The 16,782-nt window shown below is 33.0% G+C and overlaps 1 pseudogene; it reads right to left on the bottom strand.

Moving 5' to 3' along the window:
* The window catches only part of LOC149776467 (CCR4-NOT transcription complex subunit 1-like), a 64,281-nt pseudogene that overhangs the window by 11,585 nt on the left and 35,914 nt on the right, over positions 1-16,782 (bottom strand).

Raw genomic sequence — 16,782 nt, 5'->3', positions numbered from 1 at the left:
CACAGACTTCTCTAATGTCAGATTGGGTCCATTTTGTAATCTAAGTTAATCAGGCTTGTCCAAAAAGTCTAATATACCTGAGAAAGCTACAAATGTGATGATGAAAATCAAAAATGTATTGTCCTTATCTTGACCTGCCACAACATGGTGTGTGATGATAAAGACAACAATTTTAACACCAAAACCCTGATATAGTTAGTGGTTTGAAAAATGGTTATAATAGATAATAGAAAACAATTGCAAATGCTTAAAGGACACTGGCCATAACAGTTCTCTTTCTACATCAGATTTGCATTACATGATTAAAAGCAGTTATACTTGCACAAAAAGAATTTAAAAAATGATCAAGTGTAAAGAAGAAATAATAATTTAATAACTCAAAGTAGATGTATACAATGCTATTACTTCTTCTTAGCTACGAATTCCCACCAATACAGGATGCCAACAAGAAATGATGTGCAAGACAAAGTACATGCTTCTTGTTGTCAAAAAATAAAACAGTATAAACTATTGGATAGGGAACATTTAGATAAAACTATTGGAAACTAATTTACTGTTCAACCGTATATCAATATGCATGCATGACACACTAGATTGTGTCACTCTCAGCACTGTTCCATTGTTTCAATTTATTTTCAAAATTCCCGTTAATACAGGTAAAAAGGAATCAATATAGTCTTCCCTATGTTGGATGACTTTGTAAAACTTTTTTTTAAAATAGGCAAATTTAAAAGAGTCCAGAGGAACCAAAGTTGGCTTCCTTATGTCAGCCGACATCATTAAAAAAAAATCTACACACTTACAAGAATACAAAATGACAGTTTCCGGGCTTGGCTTGCTTTGTAATAAAATAATGTTTGTATTTGACATCCTTTCTGTAAGTTTAAGCAATGAATTTATGACTTGCTGCCCAGATTTCTATTTTGTTTGCCATATGTAATCATAATTGAGGACCGTATGGTAAATAGTATACACATTAATAACTTGCTTTCATAATACTTTTGTAACCCAGTAAGATTTTAAGGCATGTTAGGAAGCAAGGAACCTGTACTAGACAGAAGTGCTTAACAGTAGCACTGGTTTGTGGAGTTATAGTGTAAAAAAAATCTTTGAGCACTGATTACAGACGTCTGGTGCAACAATTTTAACAAAATATTCATGCAACATGTAGGGCAATAATAAGTCTATACAGCAGTTAATCATCATTAAATTTGGGTAACACATGTTAATGCAAAAAGGAACAAGAGGCCAAAGTGTCTGACATCAATTACCTGACCAACATCTGCACAAAGACCAAATGCAATAATTTACCATAATTCTTATGCAGTAACATTCTTCAAATGTCAACAAGTCTCCATCTAAGCTATAATTTTACTGTACAAAATAAAATTTCATAATAAATTGAATATTGATAATTTTCTGATTTCTTTTTTTTTCACTATCCTGTTTTAAATCAGGCCAATATATTTGTGGTGGTTTAAAAAAGTTAAAAATTAAAAAATCTGCGGGAATTGTGTCCCATCTTTCAATTTTTACATAGGGGATTTTATAACTCAACCATCCATCCAGAACTAACAAGCTTCTTTGAAATTAAGTACAGTATCAAAATCATGATGGTGTGCTGCAAGTGGTAGGTGAATTAAGGACCTGGATTGATACATGAATCTTTTGAGCAGAAACTATGGGTCACTTACCGGCTGAAGCCTCGGTATCCAGATGGGAGGGCGGAATTTGTTACTGAAATATTCCTGGTTCATTGCAAATAAATCCATTGTACTCTGCAATCTACACACCACCAACCTAAATAAACAAGAAACCATGATCAGTTTAGTTCAGATACAGATTACATGCCAAATGTTTCCAGTGATGTTTTAAATAATGCTATTTGTCAATGATATTTATACAGCATAAAAAAGAAGCAAATTCTATGACATGCAGTTTATACACTTAGCTTGCCTGTACAGATAACATTGGTGACCCAGAGTGGCCGAGTGGTCTAAAGTGCTCTCCAATATGGATCACTGCCATCTCACCTGTCTGCGTCAATTTGAGTCTCAGCCAATGTGGGTATGTGAGAAAGCTTGCCAGTAGCTTCTCGTGGGTCAGTGGTTCTTTCCGGGTTTCTTCCTCCACCATTAATATTGGCCACCATGTATAGCCTATTGTGTGCTGAAAAATGGCGTTAAACCCTACAACAACAACAGATAACACTGGATCAAGACCAATGACTGCTTGGTAATAATTTTTGTATAAACATTTTAATATTGGTTTAGCATTGTAGAAGTTTGCTGACAGCATTGCTACCAAGTTGAAATGAAATGAAGTAATGAAATGTTTGCAATTTACTAGAAGCAGGTGAATGGGATGTTACAAACAAAATGTTTTTTTATTTGTCAGAGTATTATGTCATGACATACTCAATGTGATTAAAAGACAAGTGCATAAAAATTCAATTCTAAAATTATAATCAAACTTTCAAGATAGTGAAGAACTGCAACATAGGTCACAGTAACATGTTTTGGAATGGTGTCATATAGAAAACATACTATTCACAAGAATGTTCATGAAACTGACCAGGCATGGCCTACTTTAAAAATGTGATGATGGACTCAAAAATAATGGATCCATAGATACAGTCACATGACTGTACACAGTTGTATGACATACTCACCAAAATCCCAAATTTAAAAAAAAGTTCTAGTTGAATCGCTATTTTACTGTTTTCCGCTGCACATCTAAAATACAGTCAGCTATAACTCTTCTTTCAGTAAGAAGCTGATGGTGAAAATTTCTTTTAAATGACAATACTAAGTATATCTGGGCTTTAAGATTGCACACCCTTCACCAATAATAATCCTATTGGTAGATACAGCTAGAAGCAAACCTGACCTATATCTTGTCTAATTATTAAACATATAGTGAGGATATTGTCTGCTAGAGAAATATCAACACACTGAAGGTTATTTCAATATTTGGCATTGAACTGAGTGTTAGGGGTGCCATATGAAATCAATTACATCTTTTCTTCACAGCATATCTAAACACCGTGGAGCATATTATACAGAAAAACCAAGCTAAGAAATTTGAATGTATTGTGTCTTAATTGTATGAGGTCACTGGCCATTTTGTTTATTTCCAAACAAGTGATTTTAATGAAGGTGGTTAATGTTATGGAACAAATATCTCATTCTCAAGAAATATTTATTAAGTATAAATACTGCATATACATGCTAAAATAAATGGTTTGCCTTAATGGTTTCGGAGACAGCCCATGATTTATATAATAATAATGTGGACATTATTGTATTTCTCTTAAAATGGCAATGGTGACATGTACTTAGACGTGTTTTTTTCAACAGTCACTTCCTTGAAAACATTGAAACACTCCACAAAATTAATATCAAATAAAGGAAAAATAAATTTTAAACCCATTAACAAAATATGGCAGTCATGAACTTTGTTAACTGAATCTGTATTGCTAGCCCCATTTCAAAATTTTGACAAGTGAGGAATTAATTTTTGGATTTAGGATGGTGACAAATGTATTTACACAAGTAGATAACCCTATAAAATGACCATGAGAAATCACAGCTTCAAATCAATTATGTATTAAATGTTGGTCACAGTGACATACATAAGTGATGCATAGATAAAGTCATTTGACTCTACACTCATAGTTGTATGATGCACTGGCAAGTAAGTATTTTCATCAATACAATCAAAAAGAAGTATAAATTATGGCAACCTAATTTTAGCATAATAGTTCCATTCTTTCCAAGCTGGATCAATATCTCACCATTTTTATACTTAATGTTATTTTATGAAATTTCATGATATTTCATCCACCCCTTAAAGCAGTAAAAACTAATCTCAAAACACCTACCTGTAGCTTTTCCTTTCAATGTAAAGCCAATGATGAATATCTCTTCCCAAATGCTTGTCACTTCACCAACTGTTTGGTACAGTCAAGATGTAAACTCTTTATATATTGCAAGGCTAATTATTAAACAAAACATAGGTATGGCACTGAATTGAGTATTAGTGGTGCCAAATAATGTTAATTACATCTATTTTGAGTGCTTATTTAAATACCTTAGGGCAAATATGCAGATGTCACTGACACCCTTTTCCTGAGTACCCCAAGCTAAGAATTAGACAGGTATTGTGTTTTTCTAATTGCAGGAAGGTGACTTGCTAAACAGACACAAGATCAAACACTCTAACACAAAAGGTATTTTTACAAATTAAGTGATTTTATTCAAGATATTTGTGCAAGATGTTAGCTAAATATTATAGACATTAAAAAATGTAACCAAAAATATTTAATTGGGAAGTCTAAACTGCTTTTCTCTGTTTTTCAAAACACAAACTTACCAATGCAGATTGAGTCTTAATTAGGGAGAGATTTACGATGACTTTCTGGATAAAATCAAAAAGCTTAATATCAAGACTTTTGGAAAGTGTATCAAATTATATCAGAGTGAGTGTTCACACACTAATAAAGTACTATCATTTTGGACATGTACAAACATCAGAAACGTCAATTTATGGCATAGTTTATATTAATTAAATGTGTAACCTGAAAACAAAGAATGTGTTTAACACAGGAGCAACAGACACTTAAAGCCTGGACTAAATGCTTAAAATTTAGCTTTTTTTATATAATTGCCCCAAAAATGCTTCTCAGTTTAAAGAAATTGTTTATAAATATGCAAATACACTGGTGGTTGCCCTTGTAGAAGTACATACATGTTATTATCAGAATATGCAAAACATATACATGTTACTGTCATGAAATTTACTATTGGATCAAGACAAAATGATTAATTGGACAAAAAACTACTTTAAAGGCACGTAACTACTTGAAAGGCATGACTACTTTAAAATACTACTTGAGATGAATATGACTACTGTAAATGCATATGACTGCTTGCATATGACTATTTTAAAGGCATGACTACTTGCATATGACTACTTTAAAGGAATGACTACTTGCATATAACTACTTTAAAGGCATGACAACTTTAAAAGACTACTTTAAATGCATGTGACTACTTTAAACTACTACTTTAGATGCATATGACTACTTTAAATGCATGTGACTACTTGCATATGACTACTTTAAAGACAGGAATACTTGCATATGACTACTTTAAATGCATATGACTACTTTAAGACTACTACAATCCATAAGACTACTTTAAATGCATATGACTACTTCAAGACTACTACAATGCATATGACTACTTTAAATGCATATGACTACTTTAAATGACTATTTTAATGCATATGACTACTTTAAATGCATATGACTACTTTAAGACTACTACAATGCAAATGACTACTTTAAATGCATATGACTACTTTAAACAATTCAATGAATATGACTACTTTCAATGCATATGACAACATTAACCACATATGACTACTTTAAAAGACTACTTTAGATGCATATGATAACTTTAAATGCATATGACTACTTTAAATGCACAAGACTGAAAACAAAGGCATATACTTGCTGCAAAGACAGTTATAACAAAATTTATCTTTTGCATTTTGTCATATCTGACCAAGTTAGAGAAATGGATGGATGGTGCTCCACTGTTTTACAATCCACTAATTGTAATCTTTCATCTGCACAAGTTTTTTCTTTCTTTTTCTTTCCTTCTGAAGGTTAATTACAGGTTCTCTGAACTGATACAAAATTAGGTTTTGAGTGTCTTTGTGTGTGTGAATTTGACTTTTAACATAACTTTAACAATTTTTCAGTCATATCACTGTGATGTCTACAGTTTTAAAGTTTGTAGTGATGTCTAGCACTGGGGCATCATGCCACAGACATGTAGCATCATGTCCCACCCTGTGACATTATCCTGACACCAGGTCAAAAATTCCTAACACTAACCTCTTAATGATAGAGAAGATAGTGCTGAGCACCTAGTTATGGAGCTGTTAGTACCCCTTTTATAAGTCTTTGGTATATCTCAGCTGGGGTTCTAACCCACGACCTCAAGCATCCAAGGCAGATAGTCTAACCAAACAAACTGGAGCAGTCTCTCTGAACTGATACAAAATTAGTTTCTCTGAACTGATGCAAAATTTTGGTGATCTGAACTGAAACAAAATTTATTTGATCTGAACTGAAACCAAAATTAAGTTGAATGAATTTAAATAAAATTAAGGTGATCTGAACTGAAGATAAAAATGTATGTATTATGAATTGTCCCAATCTTTGTGATTTGAACTGAAACAAATTGTATGTGACAACTGAGACAAAATTTGGGTAATCTGAACATCAGCTGATTTGAAATGACATTAAATTTAAAGTGCCATCAGACATATATGTTTGCAAACAAAAAACATCATTATTGGAATGAAAACTTTCTACATTTGACTTTTGTAATTAGCCCATATACAGATTTGCCATTGACACATTGATCCCCTTGTTTGCCTATGTTTCACTGGTGAGACAAAATCTATAAAATATTTGAAACATCATTCTACTGGCATAAAATAATAATGGCTGTTCTATTAAACATACAAGGGGCTAGAGATTTGCAGTATTACCAGTGTACCTTGGTACTTGTGGGGTAGGGAGTACATAGTAAACTCTATTTTAACAGATGTCCCCTGACAGAGGTATGACAAAAGTTCCTTAGAAAAAATGCCACTCAGGAAGAGGACAAAAGCTTATGAAATAGGTATGAAATAAAAACAAATTATTATCATTTTCATTTTTTTAATTATTTGCTATGAATTGCAGCAATTTTAGTATGCAATCATTCTAAGCATTTGATTAAAATAAAAATATTTATATTTTTTTAAAAAGTAATACAACTGTTAAAATATACTGTTTACTGTATACACTTGATATTAACTGTTAAAATAGAATCTTTTATTGTATTTTTGATATTTTTAGGTAGATAATTCTACACTTTTTCTTATTTAAACAGTTAACATGTATACAAATACAGTCATCCAAGAAGGAGTGCTTACTTGATTTCATGCCAGAAAAGGTGCAATGAAGCAGAACTGCACAATCAACAATGATGAACTGCAATTAAATGTGAAAGTAACAAAAGGTATTATGTGCGAATGTTTTTGTTCCAATAACACCTGTCAATAGCAAAGTAGCATTCATAGGATTTTGTGGGTTTAACTGAATATAAAAATTATTTTACAAATGTGCTTATAGTATGGGCATGTTGGCTTATTCTGTGTGATAATTTGTAGCCTAGTGTGAGATGAAAAATAGGGTTCAATAAATTTGATTTATTTGATATTTATGGAAATATGCTTGTATTGTAACAAAAGAAAAGCTATATAAAATACTTGTATTCAAATATTTCATAGTCATTTAGAAAGATACACATTATATTAAATACTATAAAACTAAATAGTGCTAAGAAGACCTTTGTACATCATAGTAACTATAGTTACAATACATATATAAATAAAATCTAAATCAAATACATATACAGTTCTGTAAAAATGAAAAATGAAAACGCATAATACTGTAAATAGGAAAGATCAAGGGCCTTTTGTCCTTTCCTCTCCCTGAGTAGCTTTTGTCCTAGGGCTCATCTGTCTTACCCCAGTTAGGGCATGTCTGTCTTGTGGGAATTTTGCATTGGAATTGTTATTTTTCTGGGTGATATGTACCATGGTACTCTTTTACTGTACTGGTATGTCAGGTTTCTGTCAGTAAATAATGCATGGAACTTCCTCAGGAATCTTGTCATAACTTTAATGATACTGTATTAACAGTGTTTTCATTATTCATGACATAATATTGTGTAAAAATATTGTTTTTAAAAAAACAGTTGTAACCGTCACAAATTAAAGGTGAATTTTACAAATGTAATTATATTTATGATCCTTTAATCACATGCTTGACACTTTTCATGTCACCACCATGAGCAAATGAAATGTGATAGAAACATATTTGATCCAAATCCAACTTTCATATTTCAAATTTTTTTAAAAATAAATAAAACAGGTCACACTGAGTTGTTTACTAGCTTACATTGTTGTTGTTGTTCTAGGGTTTAACGCCATTTTTCAGCACACAATAGGCTATACATGGTGGCCAATATTAATGGTGGATGAAGAACCCAGGGAAAACCCTGGAAAGAACCACCGACCCACGAGAAGCTACTGGCAAGCTTTCTCACATACCCACATTGGCTTAATCCAAGACTCAAACCCATGCAGACAGAGGTGAGATAGCAGTGATCTGTAATGGAGAGCGCTGTAGACCACTCGGCCACTCAGAGTCCCTACTAGCATATGTGAATGTGTTAATATGTATTCTTTCTAAGACTATGAATCATCCTACAATTTAACATAGCGTACTTCTCATGTTCACTAAATATTTTCTTGCTTGGTGTGTTTTGTATATTATTTAATTTGTACTGTTTGTTAGGTTTCTTTCCTCCATGATTATACATTATGGCTTTTGTCCTAGCTCAGTTTTGGGGTGTCTGTCTTGTAGGAATTTTGTCTTGGAATTGGTATTTTTCTGGGTGGTATGTACCATGATACTTTTTCACTGTACTGGTATGTCAGAGGTTTCTGTCAGTAAATAATGCATGGAACTTCCTCAGGAATCTTGTCATAACTTTAATGATACTGTATTTAAAAAAAAACAGTTGTAACTGTCACAAATTAAAGGTGAATTTTACAAACATAATTATATTTATGATCCTTTAATCACATGCTTAACACTTTTCATGTCACTACCATGAGCAAATGAAATGTGATAGAAACATATCTGAACCAAATCCAACTTTCAGATTTTTTTAAAAAAATAAATAAAACACATATCACACTTAGCTCTTATGTTGTAATTGTTGTTGTTCTAGGGTTTAATTCCATTTTTCAGCACACAATATGCTATACATGGTGGCCAGTATTAATGGTGGATGAAGAACCCAGGGAAAACCACGGAAAGAACCAACGACCCACGAGAGGATACTGGCAAGCTTTCTCACATACCCACATTGGCTGAATCCGAGATTCAAACCCATGCAGACAGAGGTGAGATAGCAGTGATCTGTAATGGAGAGCACTGTACTAGACCACTCGGCCACTCAGCGCCCCTACTAGCATATGTGAATGTGTTAATATGTATTCTTTCTAAGACTATGAATCATCCTATGATTTAACATAGCATACTTCTCATGTTCACTAAATCTTTTCTTGTCAGTTGTGTTTTGTATAATTAATTCATATTGTTTGTTAATTTTTTCTCCATGATTATATGTTATGTATTATTGTATTTTGGACTTGACCTTGTCCAAACTCAAGTCTATGTTTTACCTGAAAACCAGTAAGTAACATTTGTTTTGTGGATAACATGATACATAGCTATTTTTTTCTATGATTGTGGATTAGGTAATCCAATTATTATTAATGAAAACATGTTTATATTAATTGAGGTCTAAGACATTGGTCAACATGTTTGCCACATTCTTTATTATAAATTTAGCAACCAATTATATCTTGTTGACAACTTAGAATTTTCTAGAAATGAACTTTTGACCTTCATCCTGATTCCACTTTTGTGTCTTAGTTTTTATATAATTTTGTTTACATTAGGAATTCATTCTTGGCTTAGCATCTGAAGCAGAATCAGTCTTGTTGTTGTGTTCAGTTTTTAATTTCAGTGGATTTATTTCTGGAATTAGAAAGTGCTCATCTATGATATTCTTTGACTGGAACATTAATTTGGAATTATAGTGATATCAGACAGGAACATTTTTGAATTATATTATTGTGATATATTAAATAACTGTTGTCACATCATCACTCTTCTGGCCATTGGCACATTACCACATTCAAGAACAAAGACACATCAGGTATCACGGTATCAATTGTTTTTCCATAGACCTTAATGCTAATGTTTGGAGAAATAAATATATTTTCTATCCTACTTTAGCATGCATGTCACACACTTTTCTAGAGAGCAATGTTAGATTGTCAATTTGACAAGGACAAAACCAGGTACTCCATTGCATTTAAGAGAGATAACTCTGCTGGAACTTGACAGGGTTAAGAGTTATCTAGTCACAACAGACAGTTTCAGAAATGTGTACCACATTTAAAAAAAATCATAAAAAATACAAAATATCATCTAGATAGGAATTAACATAATCTCACATGTTGCCAGGAGGCACAACTTTTTGTTAAGCCTAACAGAAATTACAACTCTTACATAATGCACCAATCACAGCTAGTTTTGTTGTTTATTTCGAAATACAATGTTCCCTACACCTTAAGCCATGCCCACCTGGACTTGTGCAATTGGTACCATTATACCTATAGCAGACCTTAATTTTTTCAATAATCTGTAAAATAGTTCAGGACTGTATAAGTAACAAATGTTATTTAGTCTCACTTGTGAAAAACAATTTTGTGAGGTACTAAGCTATGTCTGATATGAATGTGTATAGAAATGTCATTGAGCTGTTTTGAACTCTTGTTTTCATACTTTTGCTTCATAAGCAAAATCATTTTTTAAATAAAATGAATTCTTTTAACTATGAGTTGTATCTTATTCATATCAGCACTTACTGAACTTCACATGGGTGATATAGATAAATCACATTATGTCATATTATGTAATAACTAGGTCAAAGGTCAATGTACCAAATAGTATGTACATGTCCTACTTCAAAATGTACAATTCACCTAAAAGAAAGGAATTTATATTTGGTTGGCACATGCAGAACTTAACACCAGAGACAGGTCGACATGACCCAATCTTATTATAAAGTATAAGCTTTGAACACTTTGCCCTGTCTGCAGATACATGTGGTCATTAACCACCAGTCCTCACACAAAGGTCTACCTACCCATCCTCTTTGTAACACAAATAGAAAGCTTCCCTCCTTTGTAATGTGAATACAATTGATTCAGTAAGCCAATCAGTCACGAGTCACCAAAAATAGTAAACCACAGCCTCTAAGTGGTTATGTTGGATTGGGGGGTGGGGGTGAAATTAGGGGAATAAAATACAGAAAAATGCCAAATATAAATACTAAGTATAGTGCATCAAATGGAGTTAAAAACAGGAGGAAAGTGTATATCTAAAAGGGAGAGGTAGCTTATGTTAAAGGTATTAAAGGAGACAAAATCAGTAATGCCAAAAATGAGAAGTGAAAGTTTGATGACCTTACCTTGGAGAAATATATGGGGTAGGGTCCCATAGGTCCAAGGACAACCCAAAGGCATCTGTGCTATAACACCCCTTACAGGTATACAAATTTCAGGTGAAGTGGTGTTCATTTCCATCTAATATAAAAGGGTGAATAATTTAGATAATATAAATACATATAATGTATATTTCTTCTACATAAGAAATTAACAATAATGGGCTAAACAGTTAGGCTGTAACTTGCCTTGACCAAAGAAAACATACTTTATCAGTTTTTAAATTTGTACACTTTACTGTGAGAAATTAATTGAATTGCTTCTACTTACATTTGCATCAAGACTGAGGGCTAATATAATACTTTACAAATCTTCTCTTTATTTTCATAACCAGTCACTGAAAATGTGAGTTTTTATTTTATTTAAATGTTATGACTGGTGTAAGGGAGATAACTGAATGATATACATAAGTTGTGGTAACCTCTAACATATTATCCATGTAATATATACGAGTTCATGAACAACCTGCATTAACTTCATTGCAATTAAATTATCCAAAAATACATTATTGATAAAGTGAGAACCTAACATTTACACTTCTATATTTAGTGGAGACTGGAGACCTCAAGAGTCATGTAATTTTAATTTCTAAGATGACGCGGCTCTTTCATATCACATAGTTCATATTTTCTACAATGCCGGCATGTAGAGTGGAGCCTTCCATAACCATACAGACATGATCTGATGCCAATTTGGATTCTTGCGATAGGATGCAAAGTTTCAAGAACACTGGATTTGAATGGAATGAATGAGCACTGTGTGACTAAAAAGGTTATCCATCAGTAATGTCGGCCATAATATGGAAATTCCACAAGAACATATGGACAGAAATAAATAGAATTAATTGAAAGTGAATAGTAGATTATAACTGGGCTTATACAAGTGTCAATGGAAAATGCTGACTGAAAGAAACTGCTCTTGTTTGTTGGTATTCCCTGCTACTTAAACAAAAGGGAATGCAAGGGAACTTAACTAACTGCATGAACAATTTCAAGGCAGAAAAGTGTACACAAATGGACAATTAGAGCAGGACAATTCAAATCAAAGTGGGTAGGAATACCATATCTTTAATAAATTACCTAAAATTACTCATACCAGAACATCCTACATCGTATAATTGATCTATCTACAAGTTTACTACAAGTTTACTTAGAGTGTTCTCTATCCTGGTTTATGGCATGCCTTACAAGAACAAGATAGCTGTTTTGTACACATGATTTTTCATCTTTTACAGGTAAAATAGTGAATATTTGGCCAAAATAAACTATATTATGTTTACATATCTTATTTTGTTGCATGTATTCCAATCTAGGAGCTAACAGCAAAGATATAAAGGCATCAGGCAATGCAAGTCTATATCTGCCATAGCTATAGTTATCGAAACTTCCAATCCAAAGCCAACTTGTCCTATTTTCTGAAGATTGCATACATTTTATTCTTAAAGGACTTTCAATATTTGACCAAAACTGTTCAGCACCCATTTGTTTTCCTACATCAAACTAGTAAAGTTCATAAATACCGCCCACATGTATGCGTTTCTATGGATACACAGCGAGGCTATTCTTCCCTTTAGGTATCATGGTACCAATTGTTTTTCCATAGACCTTAATGCTAATGTTTAGAGAAATAAATATATTTTCTATCCTACTTTAGCATGCATGTCACACACTTTTCTAGAGAGTAATGTTAGATTGTCAATTTGACAAGGACAAAACCAGGTACTCCATTGCATTTAAGAGAGATAATAACTAGACAGCGGTAAGAGTTATCTAGTCACAACAGACATGGTTTCAGACATGTGTACCACATTTTAAAAAAATCATAAAAAATACAAAATATCATCTAGATAGGAATTAACATAATCTCACATGTTGCCAGGAGGCACAACTTTTTTTAAGCCTAACATAAATTACAACTTTTACATAATGCACCAATCACAGCTAGTTTTGTTATTTATTTCAAAATACAATGTTCCCTACACCTTAAGCAACGCCCACCTGAACTTGCGCAATTGGTACCGTTATACCATCAACACATTCCATACTGGAATTTAATTTGAATACCACTGGAATTCAGTTGGAACTTTATAAATTTGGATTTGTGATAAATCTTTTAGGGCTATTTGGGATTTAAATCATTAATGTAAGTTCTTTTTAAATTTTTATTCATGTTTGGAGAAAAAAATTGTTGAATTTTACAAAAGCTGCTGGTTTTTGCTCTTTTTTATTACTTAGTTTAAGACCATAGAATCATAGTACTTGAGCAAGTGTGTTTTATGTTTACTGGTACTGGCCCTCTCTGATAAATATCTTGCCCAGGTGTCTGCACCACAGTCAAAGTTTCCCTGCCTATTATATCAATAGTGTGGTAAGAAAATTGTATGCTTCAGTATCAGCACTTTGTTTTTATCAAAAGGCTCACAAATCTCAGTATGATATCTTTCACATTATCAGCTATAATGTAAGCTTAGTCTGAACCATATTTATTTGAATTTTTTGTCAAATGCAATTACAAACATATGATTTGGGGGATTCAGAAGAAACCTATAAGATTATTAGCACTATCTCTCCAACACAAAAGAAAATATAACATCAAAGATCTTCATGCCAGTTCCAATGGTTTTACAGAAAATATGCATACATTGGCATACCAAGCATAACAATGAATAAAAACTAATTAAATGCAATTCAAATGGTTTGAGTTCAGTCCTGTTAATTAAATCTCTTAGTCATCCTAACATAATTGTGCACAGCTAGAAATATCTGTGCTTAGTTTTCTGCAGTTAACATAGGGTTGCCAAATAATATTATTTCACGAGTAAGTGTGAAAGGTAGTGCGCATTGGATTTGATCAATAAGAAATGAATATTTGGAACAAAATAGAAAAAAGTGTTCTGCATTTTCAATTTCAATGCAGGAACAATACTTATTAGATACATGATTCATATATAAATCATAATTTAAATTATTGCAATTTGTTCTAGCCTAGCATGCATGATCTGTGACATTCTATCACCAGAGTAGTCCTAACATGGAGCGGTTTTTTTATCGCGATTCAAGTAGGCTTTTAAATTATGTATTGAAGGGTTGTTTCTCACTTCAATGGGTCACAAGTTCCATATTCGAATTGTAAAAGGTATAAATGAATTGCAAAATAAGATTGTTCTGCACACTGGGAGTTGAAGATCATTCAACGATCAAATGGAGTAGGTCCCCTGTTCTGTAAATTTCAGTCAAATCAAGTCTTGAAGATGTGCAGGAGCTAATCTGTTGTAAATTATAAATAATTGATTAAGCAGTTTCACTCTCAAGTGTCATAAATCATTATCCAGTGTCTCACCAATTGTACGCTATGACACCCAAATATACAAATCTAGCCACCCAACAGAAGTTGATGCTACCATCCAAGGTGTAGAGAGGTGGATTTCTGATGTGAAATCATGGATGACATGTAATAAGCTGCAGATGAATGATGATAAAACTGAGGCCATTCTGATCACAACACAAAGACTTTCTCATTCACATCCATTACCTCAAATAATAAATATCACCAATGCCAACATTAAATTCACACAATCAGTATGAAACCTAGGTGTTACTCTGGACAGTACTCTCCAAAACACAGCTGCTTGGAGCATACTTAGAGTACCACGATCAGAGCACACCTCCCTGCTGCTCTGTACCCTACACTGGCTATCCATTCAATCCAGAATCAAACATAAAATTTGTTCTCTGTGCTATGTTTCACTGTTGGACTCTAGTCCAACATACCTATCTCACCTCACCCATGTGTACACACCAGCAAGATACTTACACTCCTCTTCTGACAATCATATACATGTACTCATTATTCCCACCATGAAAACAAAGTCATATGGACAGCATTCTTTTGCATACCAGGGCCCAGCAATGTGGAATGAATTGCCCACTGAACTTAGACACAAAGACACAGTGATCACATTCAAGAGAGCTCTCAAAACTTACTTATGAAGAGTAAAGTAACTTGTAATGGGTAGGTATTGTGTTATACAAATTTTTCACCTGGAAAAATTATCAGTATTTCAATATAACACACCTACCAACCTTAAGGTGGACTCAAAAGTGTAACAGGAGTGAAATTTAAATGCATGCTTATTCCTAGAACCAATAAACAAAACCATGAATGCAGACTTAAACTTCAAGCTTTTTCTCATTAAAAAATGTAACCAAAAGTCCCTTGAAGAGACTAATGCTCTACAGAGTGAAAAGAATTTCCAGGAATTAATGATAAGACCATTTCTTCCTTTTAAATGATGAGTGTTGAAAATATCTCTGATATTCTTCAGTAATAACAAGATTTTCAAATTAACTGCTGTGGTGGACATAATGGATGTCAACTTCCCACTATTTTCATCATATGAAGTCTTTTGGTGAAAATGCAATGTCATAATGATCATCCATTCAGAGCCATGAGACAAGAAGATTTTCAGAACAGATAAGTGGCAGCCTTTTTAAATGTATGACAGGTACCATTTTCATTTAGAACCATGATAGACCATCATGTAAGTTCTTCTGGTCTATGACTAGCAGAGTTTAAAAGACTCCATATAATAAATCCATTGTATGTCATGTCTCTAACACAGAGGCAGAACTGAAAAACCTAGAAAGTCACAAGCTCACAAAAAGTAGGTCACTGTACCCTACTTTTTCCAGTGTTGAATAGGGTCCTTTAAGATAAATAAACCATAAAGTTTCATGATTGTGTAAACAACAGTGTCAGAAAAATTAAGCTAAGTGAAAAAACTTCATGCTGATGCCCATATTAAAAAATTGATCTCTATATCTCACCTATGTTAAACTGGAGACAAAAATCAGGATTAATAAGGATTTAATAAAGGCAGGCACATGCTATTTCATATATTAAGCTGAAATTTAGATACAAATCCTTCATAAAGCTATATGCAAAACCTCAAACACAGAGCTTAACCTGTTCTCTATAAATATCGATATACATACTAACAGTTAAAATGCTGTTCAACCTAAAAATATGTTTCTCAAGACTGACTCACCATGAGTGTGGTCACTAATGCACTTTTGAGGTGGTGGTGACTGAAGTAGATAAGTTCCTGGCAAGCGCACAAGGCCAAGACTGCGGTCAGACTCCACACCATGTAATATGCAGATTCTCACATTTTGTTTTCCTCTGGTTCCAAGGTCAAATCCTATATGGCAAAGTGATAATTGCTATGAACCCCCCAAACACAATTCAAAGAAATCTTCAGCTGAAAAATGAGATCATAAGCCATGAAAAGTAGTAAGCCAAATAAAGGATATAACTTTTTAAAAGTTGCCATGAACATTAAAACAAAGATTGGACTACAATGTTAATATCAAAATGTTATATACCTATGTTCAATCCATGAAGTTCTTTAAAAGTAATAAAGTGGAAAATGAAGGGCAAAGTTAGAAACTAAAAAGGGGCCAAAACTCCATCAAACCTAACTGAAGTTCAAGCCATGTACAAAGTTTGGTTGTTAAAGATGACAGGATGCTAAATTTATTGAACAGAAACAATTTTTCTTCTTTCAGC

This window comes from Sinohyriopsis cumingii, chromosome 18 (assembly GCF_028554795.1).
Source record: "Sinohyriopsis cumingii isolate HCF-2022 chromosome 18, ASM2855479v2, whole genome shotgun sequence".
Classification (NCBI taxonomy): Eukaryota; Metazoa; Mollusca; class Bivalvia; order Unionida; family Unionidae; genus Sinohyriopsis; species Sinohyriopsis cumingii.
This window is presented reverse-complemented; position numbering and strand designations above follow the sequence as displayed.